Here is a 12,498-nt window from a genome sequence, read left to right on the forward strand (position 1 = left end):
AATCATTAGATTTACCCCATTAAGGCCAACAGTAGCTTTAATGTATACTAATTTTGTAGATTATTTAAAGAAAACCAAAAATACTTCTTAATTAATCTTGTATGCACCAATTTATAATCATTGAGTTCAGTGAATAAATGTTTTACTATATTTGAATACCCTAAGATTTAGGGACTAACCTATTTAAAGTCCAACTAAAATTCTAACTTATTTCAGGAAGCAAATACGTTGATATATATCTGTTTCAAGTAATTATACCTATATAAACCCACTGAGGGCAATGCATTTGCAGAAGTATAATTTTAAAACATTATTTGATGCACAACTCCACTAATGAACCTGTATACAACTTGATTTACAGAATATTTATGTCATAACCATGCACATGAAACTAAACTGAATTCTTTCTATCAAGGTGAATGTCATTTTACTAATAAAACCTCTAAGTTCTGTACAGCAAATTTAATGCTATTTCTACAGGGTCACTTTTAAAACTAAACTACATTTATCTTCTAATTTTTCTTTGGTTTTCATTACAAAATAGCATAAGCATGTAAGCTTCATGATCATAACAGATGAGGGTTTTTTGTTATTGCTTAAAACAGCTATCTGCATATATCTATAACAAGCTTTATGATATCTTCTAACAGGATTTCAAAATTCATGTATTTTACAGTGAGATATTTCATCCATTTTTACCATCCTTACCAAAGCACTTGTTCAAATTTACACCTGTATCAGTAATTAGGTGCAGGTAGGATACCTTCAACAGTTTTGTTTGATTCAGACAAATATCATTCTCTCCCGAATTCACATAGGGTTACATGGAGTCTCAGCCACATTTGGGCAAGTTGATTAGCCCAGACTCCCAAGTTACTGTGCATCAGCTGACTTTCAGTAATTGCACATATACACTCAGCCCATGAAAAATGCAAACTAATTCAACCTTTCTTAGCCAGCAATGAAACAGGGTTAAATTAAATCAAGTTATGTGCAATTGCCACAAGCTACATATATACAATCGAACATTCACTGTAGCTGAGCATGCAATAACTTCAAATTGCCAGGACTTAACAAGTTATGTTGAATCCTTAGAAGTCCATCTACAGAGCGTTTTATAAGACTTCATTGGCTAATTATTTAAAACGTGATTAAGAATTTGCTTAATCCCATGACATCATGTGTCTACTTTGAGCCTAGAAAAAGGATTTGTCAGGAATAAACACAAACATTTACAGAAAAAGAGAGAGTTCCTATCCTGAATTCTACTAATTCAATATAGTTATTTAACATGTCACTAAATTAAATAAGTAGCTTTCATTATTCTTCCACAGGCTAAGATTATAGTGTGAGATGAAAACTGAGAATGTTTACCTTGCAGTATTATGATTGATTGTTCGTGTAATGATATTTAGAGAATTACAGATAAAACAGTTTTTTAAAACCATACCTTTTTATTGCAACTCCCAACATATTTTAATTATATTTTCCATGGTAAAAATAAGTGATCTATTTCTGTAAATAACATGACTAAACTTTATATCATGCTAGATAGAACCAGAGGGAATTACTACAGTGAATAAATATGCAGAGCCATAACTCTAAGTAATCTTTTATAATAGTGACTTTAGATTGCACAGTGTGTTCCTACAACTCTCTAAGCCATTAGTCACCTAAATTATCACCAGAAAAATTCACCTACAACTTTGCTTCAGTGTATGCCAGAACTGCCACTACTTTTGCAGAACTAAGCAGCTCAACATCTGTTTTATACCTAAGCCTAGGCAAGATCCTCAGAGTAGGAAAGTCCAGTCATACACACATGCTTTGAATATGCCTAACACACAAAACTGAGTACTTCGCACTGCGTACTAGCCACCACCTCCATCCCTTCACTCAAAATCTCGGCAGGACAGAGGAAGGGCACTTGCTCAGGATATCAGACACCCAGATTCTAACATCCTCCTCAGCAGCAGGAGGTCCAAATATGCATTTGTCACTATCCATTAGAGTCTTCAACTGGCTCTAAGATTTAACGGGGTAGCGAGCATTCCCTTTCTCTTGTTGAATGAGTACTACATCACAGTGCAAAGAAAATTAATTAGAACAGGGAAAAAGCCTGAGAGAATAGGATTATCAAAATAAATTTATTTAAACTCTCTTTCAGGAGGTAAAAATATCTTCAGTGTTTTCTATTGACTAACCAATATGGATCCTTTGCTCAACACCACAGGATCTGAGAGTTCCATTTTGCATGCACACATCTCAAACTTGTGATTGACACTCAGGGGCTGACCTATTCAACAGCAGTATCACAACAAAGAAGTCCCTTTTTGATCTCATTCCAATTCCTTTTTATGATGCAGAAATCAAGATTATAAATTTTACTTACTGCACTGTGTCAGCTGGTTTACGAGGCAATGCTTAAAAAGATATTTAAAATGCATTTCCATATGTTAAAATTCATATTAAAAGTGATGTTGAAGATCTGACTTTTTAAAAGCCCTCTAAAACAGAGCATTCAACACAGAAAAGCCATCATCAACAAATACTCAAACATTACTTTTTTCTGTGTATCAATTCAAAGCTTTCTAGACTTCTATCAGGAGAAATCCCACGCCCCCCAGGCTGAAAGATCACATTTGCGAAGTCAATCAAAAGTTATTAAACACCCCTTACACTCAAGAATTCTGACAGTCTTTGGATTATATAACTACGTAACATTCCCTTCCCATCCCCTGGCCCAATCTTCATTCAGTTTACAGGAAGGATCTGCTCTGGAAATGAATCAGAGGCTATTCATAAGGCTGTATGGTCTGTTGTATACATGACTCTCCAACTTCGAGTAAAAATGAGAGAGAAGTGAGTGAGCGAAAGAGGCTGCAGATCAGATAGCAGGAAACAGAAAAGTGCCACTCTTGGGAATCTGATTCTATTTCTATTACTAATGGTAAATATTTCTGTGTTCCTTTCTTCCTGCATGCTCCAAAGCCCAATTTGAAGAAGCACTGATTAGTCATATTTATAACCAAAAGTAACAAAATCTGTTCTAATATTATCATACACATTATGATACAAAAAAATCAAATTAACTTAAAATTCAGGTCCTACAGTTGCTCCAGTTGGACTTCCAAAGTTATAAAGACCAACTTTTGCATCTCAGTTCCCAACCTGCACGATTACATACTCTCCCTTAAAAACTCATATTGAAATGGACAGTTTAAGTGTTAAATATTTCTAGTGATGTATTTTGCGACACTAAATAGCGGTTCTAACACTGGATGATCCACCACACACGTACCAGACACCAAACTCTGAAGCTATCACAACTCATATTTTTCCAATTAAGTATGCCCATAATCATCAACATGTGGACATCTTGACAGCAATTATTATATACTCCTCTAGAATAATTCCTAGAAAGCATAAATTTCTGATTTTGAAACTTAAATTCTTTCCTACATCTAGATATTCAGAAGTATATTTTTCCCTTCTAGTTACTAGCAACTGTCCACTAACTTTGCGTTTCCTGTGCAACAGTTATGAAGTAAATGTTAATAGAAAATTTAATATCATTACTTTAACACTTTGTAATATCATACATACATAAAAGTACCACACTTGCCACTGAACACACAGAAAATTGCAACAGGAAACTTGTTATACCCATTCCTGGCTCAAATTAATTCATACTTTGACTATTTTTCATCTAGTATCCTTCAAAATATAGTTTGTTTATATTACAGAGCAATATATACATGAAACATTTAGGATTAAGGTTGTATTACCTTAATCATCATACAAGTACAACAAAAAACATAGTCATTTCCTTGGGTTAGAACAATCTATTGCCTTGATTCTGCAAGAAGAGTCATATTAACGTACATGGAGTCTCAAACATGCAATCAGGTTGCACCGGGGTACATGTACTCTTATGTAAAAGAGGGATCTGCAAATGGTTTTAGTGGTATAATTTTGCTTCTCTGCCCCATGTTCTGTTTCTCCTAAATCAAAACTTAAACTTTTCAAATGTAAAAAAAAAAATAAATAAATTTTTATTTGTATGTTTTTAAAAAAGTATAAACAGCTTTAAAAGATAGCAAAAGGAAAAAGAGAAATAAAACCTGTACACAGGAAACAAATTCCAAATGTACAAGGTAGTCAAAAGCACAAAATAAAAGAAAACAAGAAGAAAATATTTTCCTCTTTCAGTTAAAATAATTGTTAAAACTAACACCTCAACAATAATTTTCTATTTCTAGAACATTAATAAAATAACTACATCCTCCTTAAGCAGCTAGCTCTTCTGATAAGCAGTAGACCAGTATAAACTCCTAACACTAGAGAAAAAGGAGTATGAAAGTGACAGTCCTGCTTCCCACACAGACGCTCTTAAATGTGCTAATACAATCTAAACCAAAAATAAGTCATCTTATAAACATTTCCACATTAAGTATTTCTGGATGCTAAATACATTTCTTATGTAGTTGTAAATTTCTTTATCTCAGAAATTGTGATAATGCAACTAATCCACGATTAACCACAGATGGTTCAGAAGAACAAAACCAAAACACTCATTACAAATAGGCAGCATCTTAAATTTCCCTCTATAAATACGCCTATTCCTCATACCAGAAAAGTGCATGCTTTCTGATTTAAAAAAAAAAAAAAAAATCCACACAGCACTGTAAACACAACCCTGGCAAGATAAACTTGACAGAAATTGCAAAACTACAGTAGCTCATTTCCTGCTCTTATCTGGTATATTTAAAGCAAACCTCCTTAAATGAAAAATAAGTCAGAGAAGTTCACTACTGCTAGCTTAAACTCATTTTTGTTAAAATGAGAGCTGTTTGAAACAGACGACAAAAGAAATATTAGAGCTCATGTCACTTCCTGATGATGAAAAGTACCCAAGAACTACAAATACAGTCCCTTCTTTCCTGTAAAGCAGAGTTACACTCGGCCTCTATGCATACTACAGACCAAAAGAAAAGAGCAATTCAGCTACACACAGATATAGGGACAGTTAGAGGCAACTTGCGGCTCCCTCAGCAATTCACAAAGTTTAAAAATAAAAAGCTGCTTTTTCGAAGTGTAAATGGTTCCTCTCCACGCACAGAGGCCTGGGGCCCTGTTGCAAACAGTGTCTAACAGGACCAGGCAGCACAAAGACAGGAATGGGAGATTAGTGGGAGGGAGGGAGGCCGGGATTGGGGCTCAGCAGGATCTTCAGGCTTTTTAAAATTCAAACTGCTCCCTGACCAATACAAATCAGGGACACACGCTACCGACTACTACACGGATTTACAGCAGTAAAAACACACCTTCTACGTGACAGCTATATTAACTTCACTCTTTTAAACACGTATCAGGGCATTCAGAGACAGGATAGCACAGTTTATAAGTCTAAATACAATATACCAAAAAGTTACTTTATTAGATACATTAACTACTTATAATAACAGATCTGCATGAATAACCAAAAAAAAAACTAATGAAAAATAGACAAATGTAACGTGGACACTTGCTTGCCATTTACAAATTTGTTTTCTATATGAAAAATAAACTTGGTATTTTAAAATTTCCCTCAATTATGTAATTTCTGTAGGAGTATTTTTATTAGTTCACAGGGTGTTTGGTTTAAGTCTACCTCAAATTTTAATAACACTCTCAACTGTACTACAGAATAAGTCCAAGATTTACTTTACCTTAAATTAGCTACCATTCATAAATAAAGATCTGACACTTAATCAACCGTCATTTACAAAACATATTTGACCTGTTAAAATGAAACCTAATTATATATTCAAACATCATGGACACAAACAGCCAATAACAACCTCAGGATCTCAAAGTGATATGGCCTGACAAGAAAGGATGACACTTTTTAAGTGTTCCTCACTTTTCACTTAATTTACTCTTGATTCTCAAGTACTTAGAGCAAGATCTCATCTTCACCTTGGCCCCTGAAATGTCATAAACGTAGCACCTTACACATGACCCCTCTCCCATTTTCTGTTTGTTAATATTATAAAATAGTATTTCGTCTGAATTTAGTACATATTCCTGTAACATATACAGCATATGAACATTGAGATTGTGTGGAGTACCTGACACAATATGTTTGTCTATCTGTATTTCCTGTGTCTGTGTTGTATCAATCATCTCACAAGCGCTAGTTTTATGCTATAAATATACTAAGTGATTAACACACTAATCAATCGCTATATTATTTAGAGATTAAACCTCTACGCATTCTAAGTCCATGCGCATTCGAACTTTTGAATGTTCAGAACGGAGTTGGTTATAAGGAGAAGGTAATAGTGAAAAGAGTTGATATTTTTATTTCTGGGTATTTACATTGTTTCTCATCCCCTATTCCTCCACTTACTCCTTCAGAGGGGTGTCTGCGCTGGGACCTTCCTTCCTTGCCCTAGGTGAAGTTATAATTATGGCAAAAGGATCAGTGCACATTTGCGGCTAATTGTATTGTTTCCTCCTCTTGCTCCTCTCCGGGTTGAGGCCTGTCACCGAGAAGCCGCTTCGCCTTTCTAATCCCCGAGCTAGAGTAAAGGCGCTGGCCGGCGGGCCTGCACTCTCCGCCGGGCCTAGGCCTCCCGGCAGCCCGGAAGAAACCAATCTCCTCCGCCAAACCCGAGCGAGCAGGAAGGAGGGCTACGAAATAAACACCTCTGGCTGCCACTTATTCCCCTCTACCCTAGATAACAGCTAATCCCCTCTCCTCCCGGCAGCGCTGGGCCGCCTGGGCTAGGAGGCCCGGGCCGCTGCTGGAGAGGGCAGGGAAGGGAAGAGGAGACAAGGAGCGGGGATTACCTGAGCAAATCGGCGTCTGAATCCAACGAGAATCCGAGAGAGGGGGGGAGAAATCCGTCCCCCTCCCTCCTCAGAGGAGCTGCTGCCTCTGCTAGGCCGCTGCCGCCGCGGAACGGGAGGAGGAGGGGAGATAATATAACAACAATAATCCGGGCCGGGAGGGGGGTTGGCTCCTCTTCCGTCTCCTCCTCAGTGCAACGAACATGTAGAGCTAGGGAGTGAGCGGCCGAGACAAATCCCTTCCCCCTGAGGCTGCTTCACAACATCAAGCCGGGCCGGGCCGAACTGAACCGGTTCCGAGGCACACTCCAAGCCGCAGGGGAGCAGAGGGGTGGCTGGGAGGGGGCAGCTGCCAAGGGACCGTCGCCGCTCCCTTTGTATATGCGAGTGCAGAAGGGTGGGAGATGGCAGCCTAGGCACAGTGAGTCGGTACTGAGCGGGGGGGGGGGGAAAGGGGGGGGAAGGGAAAGGAAAGAAAAGGAAAGGAAAGGATCCTCTGTGTGTGTCTCGCTCCCTCTCAGAACAAAATGCCGACCGGAAGTGCAGCTGCAGGAATGACTCCCTCCACCGGCGCCAAACACCAACAACCTCCCCCTTCCCTCTACTGTCCCTTTCTCACTCGCTCAACCAGCGTCGCTTCCGCCGCCGCTACTGCGCTGCTCCACGCCGCTCCTCTTCTAGCTCCGCTGCAGCTGGAGTCGCTCCCTCCGCCTTGCCTCGCCTGGTAGCAGCAGACACAACTGAATCTTCGCTGCGTCTCTATCTCTCCCTTCAGCTGCTGCCCGCGTTTCTCTTTCTTATATCTCACCTTCTGGCGTGTGGAACAAGACCGGAGTTTACGCTAGGCCTGCGCTGAGAGGAAGGCAGACAGTGATTTGTGATGAAGTGACTGTTGAAAAAAAAAAAAACACACGTGGTTTGGGTTTTATTTTTGACTTCCTTAAGGATGGTGGGGAGGAGGATTGCAAAATGCTACTTCGCAGGAGGCAGACTTAGAAAGGCGTCTTAAAATGAACCCACAAAGGTGGCAGTCCGTCGTGTGTGTCGTCGTCGTCGTCCCCCCGCCCAAGCGGATGAGATGTGTCAGGCCTGGAACACTTGCTGAAGTTACTGTTATCGTTCGTGTCCATCTCTGGGGGTGTAAATAGGCCGCGTCGCAGGAACTGAAACACCCGATGTTGAAAGCATTGCTGGGGTGAGGAGTTTCCAGGTGGACATACCGAACTGGAGTGGCTTTTAAAAACAACCTTTTTGGACGAGCACGGGGAAAGACGCTGATGTTCAGATGAAGGACCCTTTGCTGGAGGCTGATGCTCACCACCACCACCAGATTTACTGGAAATACTTTAATTGTGCGTTGTGAAGGAGTGTTTGGTGAAAGAGAATGTCCTAGTCAGAAAGATTTTCTGTTTTTCCTCTGTACAGGTAAAACTGTGAATAATCATAGAATGGGATAATAACATTTATATCTGATGAATTAACTATGTCTTTTCCTATTCATGTCGTTTTGCTTGGCCAAAAGCCCTTTGATTTTTAGAGGAAGCCTTCCTTGTCTGTGGACTTCGGTATTCAGCCATACAGTTGGGCACAGCTAGCTTTAAATATCCTGTGACATATAAACACACCCTTTCAGCTCTGGATGTATTTTATTTGCACAAAGGGGTAATATCTTACACCAATGCACTTGAAACTTTCCAAGTCTTAGGATTTCTTGGATAATGCTCTGTCTTTAATACAGATTTAAAATGCCTCTCAAGCTTAAAGACCTATTAAATCTGTAATGTTGGATGAATCAAAGTTTGTTTTACAAGTGTGTGTTTTTGTTTGAAAGTACAGAAATGAAGATGGCATTGGAGAATATGATAATTCAGTACTGGAAATACTAATATCTAATGGGTACATGCTCATGTAAGTTTAATGGAGACAGAGTAAACTGGGCTCTGAAAGAAATTTATTATATACCTTTGTTCCAAGTTAATATAAAATGTCCCAATCCTATAATTTATTCATTCACAACTTCAAGTTATCCATTTGAAATAGAGAGAAATGGTGTAGTAAATGAAGCACATTCATAAGTCTTTGGGCTTAATTTAATACATTGCAACTCTAAGTCAAGGGGGAAAATATCTTCTTTTGGTAAGAAACTACAGTTTAATAAACTACCTATTTAGAGTTCACATACACATATGTATGCAGACATATACACCTATGAATTAAAAGGAAAATATGATTCTAAAATTACAAAATTGGCCCAGGAATACTACTTCAATCTACTTCTGATTGTTACCAATTCATGTTGATGGAGTCTTTATGTGATTTTAGTAACTTATATAACGATTTTTTTCTTAATTGGTGATTTAGTGTGTAAATAAAATTTAAATACTGAAATTTTGCTTTTCAAATACCAGATGTCTTCTGTATCAAATATGGTCTAGCCAGTACAAACATCATGGTAAGACACAACGCCTATTTGACTACTTTGTTTCTGTTGGAATTTTCCAGTGAGAATATCACTGGACCATTTTATGGTTTTTTTAAATCCCGTTCAACTAAAAGAATTTGTAGAAATGGCTATTTTGTCTGAATACTGTGACGTTATTACCTGCACAAGAAAACAACTAATTTAGGTCATTAGTTGTTTTAGAAGGTGGTGGTGTAATGCGCATGAGCAAATCAGGATTGTTTTTTTTCATTAAGGGAAATTAAATACTTAAATATGTTTTATTCCATTAGATATTACTGTAATCCACTTTTAAAAAGGAAAGTGCAAATTCTTCCATTGCATTCAGACAAGTGGTTCCTTGTATTCCTTTTGTCTTCAAAGGTCCACTCACAACAATTTATTGCGGAATGAAGGCTCACTACGTTCTTAAAAATATTTTAGTATGCATGGGGTTCATCTCATTATGCCTGAAATGCCCAGAAAAAGGGATTAAAAACAAGTATTTCAGAATATTACCGGAAAGTATATCAAAAGATACATTAAACCTTATTTCTGTTCCAGACCTTAGTCACGGGGTGGAGGTGGCCCCAGTCTGTATGAGAGAAACTATGCAGTCATACAACCATGACTGTGGCACACTAAGGAGTGTACACTACACTAAACAAAGCTGTTGGCAGTGCAAAGGAAGGCAAAACTCTCTGAATTCCCCTGACAAATCCACACCTATATAGTCCTGAAAATGAACTGCAGGTTTCGGGATAAAGCTTTAGAACCTAATCCTCCTTCCTTTGATGTCAAAAGAGAATGTGTCTTTTGCCCTAAATAAATGATTGGGCTCCCATAAATCTACACTATTTGCACAGTCAGTTATTCCAAGACTAATTTCTTGTTCTTCAAAGAGCACCAATAATTCAGTATTTTTAGTGTAACTTTAAAAGGCAGGAATTAAAGATCTTCATGCAGACAGTACTGTTTTAAAAATTTATTTCTCAAGCCATTTTCACAAAAAAAATATGTGAAGTTGTAGGTACCACTCTTGCTGCTGTTTACAACTGTGTACTGAGATAAAAAGCTTTCTTGTTATAAAGTCAGTATGTGTGTGTACACGTGTACACTGTTGAAAATAGTGAAGAAACCTCTTTGCCCTTTTCATTCCGATGTTAACTTCCCTGACAGCTGCATGTTGTTATACAGCTTCATAAATTTTGGACAGCACGTAATATTATAGTAAAAACACACCTGACACCAATATTTTCTTAGAGTTTGCTTGTTGTCATTTGATTTTTTTTTCTGTAGCATGAATGAAAAATGTATTGTGCTTTTCCATTTTTGTCTTTTTAAAGGCTGGTATAATATACAGGTACTTGTCATTTAAAATTGTTAATGGGATGCACAAACATTGTTATATTTACCCGTTAGCAATTTATAGGTAGTATGTATTTCTGAGCAGGATTTTTAAATAAATGTGATATAAATATCATGGTATATTTTAAAATTTTTTTTAATAATTGAAAGGAACTCAGCTCATTATCTGAATGTAATATAGTAATGCAATCATATAGCTATCATCCTAAATTTAAGTATTCAAATAATTGGGAATCTGGTGTTAAGGCTGGACTACAACAGCAAATAGGAAGAATGTAATGATGAATGCTGTATGACAAGTAAGATAAAGTTATGTTCTTTGTATTGACTTTAGTTCAAAGGAGCAAATAATAGCACCATGTAATTAATTCACTGGGGAATATTCATCATGAGAAGTAAGCAACCTAAATATCAGATGAGGCCTTCAGTGATACAGGTAAAATAAAAGCCTAGGAAGCCTGCAGATTGAGGAATAAAATATTTGCATTGGTACTTGCTCTAAGTTTAGTTCAGTCAAGTGACAATCAAGTCACTTGATGGTAACTACTGATTTTTTTTCTAGTAAGCCATATGGAGGTTTGGGGTTTGTTTTTTTTTTCTTATTCTAATTATTTAGCATAATTTGCCAGCAAGAATTTCATATGGAATGAAATAATAATATTTTATTTTTTAATTTTTTTTCTAAGTGACAAACTTGCACTCTCTACCATGTTAAGAATGCGCTTCTGTTTGTACGAAGAAGGGATATGAATTCTATGTCAAATATATCTTTTAAAATGTATACTTGTAAAAAACAGTTCTCTATGGAGGAAAAATTATAGAAGACAAAGCTCTAGTATTTTCATTTGAATGTTACAGTCAGGTTTTGATTATGCAAGGCACGTGGGATTCTGAATAAAGTTAAAATATAGATAATGTAAAATATGTAATTTAGACTATAAAATATATATAACAATAAAATACATTATATAACAGAAAGAGGTCAGTGATAGATTACTCTGCTGGACAAGTAGATTGTCCCGGTATTGTTATATTAGGGCTATAAGAACAGACCTAATAACAGTTGTTTTTGTAGGGAAGATAAATGATCAGTTATACATTATCATTGAAAGAAATCTGGCTAAAGATGCTCTTTAGGCTCTTTTCTGTGGATTCACTATTGGTGAACTTCAGAAAGGAAGCAGGTACCATTCCTGCTATAACTTCCTGAACTTCCCACATTTTTTCTTTTCTTTAATCTGAGCCTCATATGCCTTTATCCTCTAAAAATTCTTGTTTTAGGCACTGGGAAAGCAACTTACTGTCATGTTTTATAATGGAGATATAGAACTGCATGACAGTTACATAACAAATCCTGTGCAATTTTATACAAGAGCTGTGAGGGATTATTTTGAGAGATGAAGATAAAAACATTTGGGCAATTTTTTTCACTTTTTAAGGTGTAAAGGTAAATCAACGCAGCTTCATGGGCCAGCAAGTTAATCTGGACATTCATCTTCTGTCAAAGGACAGAAATTAAAAATTGGCCTAATGGACTGTTGTATTCAGTGCAAGCTGAAAGCCACACTTGTATGGATTAAAGAAATCTGAGAATATCATATCATGCTTAAAATGCCTTGTCACTCCCTTTTTAATGAACTTGCCAGTAAAAAGAAGATTTAAAACAGAGAGCTTCTTGGGTTTAGGCTGTTAAAAACCATCTCAGCCAAAAGATTCAATGGCTACATATAAACTAATAGGTTAAAAATGCCTGGGACTGTTCTCTGGCATTGAGGCTGGCAGCCATGCAATGTTTTATGCCTTTATTATTAAACCCTTTTATTCTTCAAAACAGGATAGTCACATGCATCTAC

At 37.0% G+C, this 12,498-nt stretch overlaps 1 protein-coding gene across 5 annotated transcripts in view; it reads right to left on the reverse strand.

The window, feature by feature from the left end:
* The window catches only part of LOC142049872 (nipped-B-like protein), a 172,029-nt gene extending 160,565 nt beyond the window's left edge, over positions 1-11,464 (reverse strand). For all 5 annotated transcript variants that reach the window (XM_075078010.1, XM_075078011.1, XM_075078007.1 and 2 more), the window contains exon 1: positions 6,838-11,464. The gene's annotated coding sequence lies outside the window, so the exon portion shown is untranslated. The remainder of the gene's footprint in view (positions 1-6,837) is intronic.
* Positions 11,465-12,498: the final 1,034 nt, after the last annotated feature.

Source organism: Phalacrocorax aristotelis, chromosome W (genome assembly GCF_949628215.1).
Source record: "Phalacrocorax aristotelis chromosome W, bGulAri2.1, whole genome shotgun sequence".
In the NCBI taxonomy this organism is placed as follows: domain Eukaryota; kingdom Metazoa; phylum Chordata; class Aves; order Suliformes; family Phalacrocoracidae; genus Phalacrocorax; species Phalacrocorax aristotelis.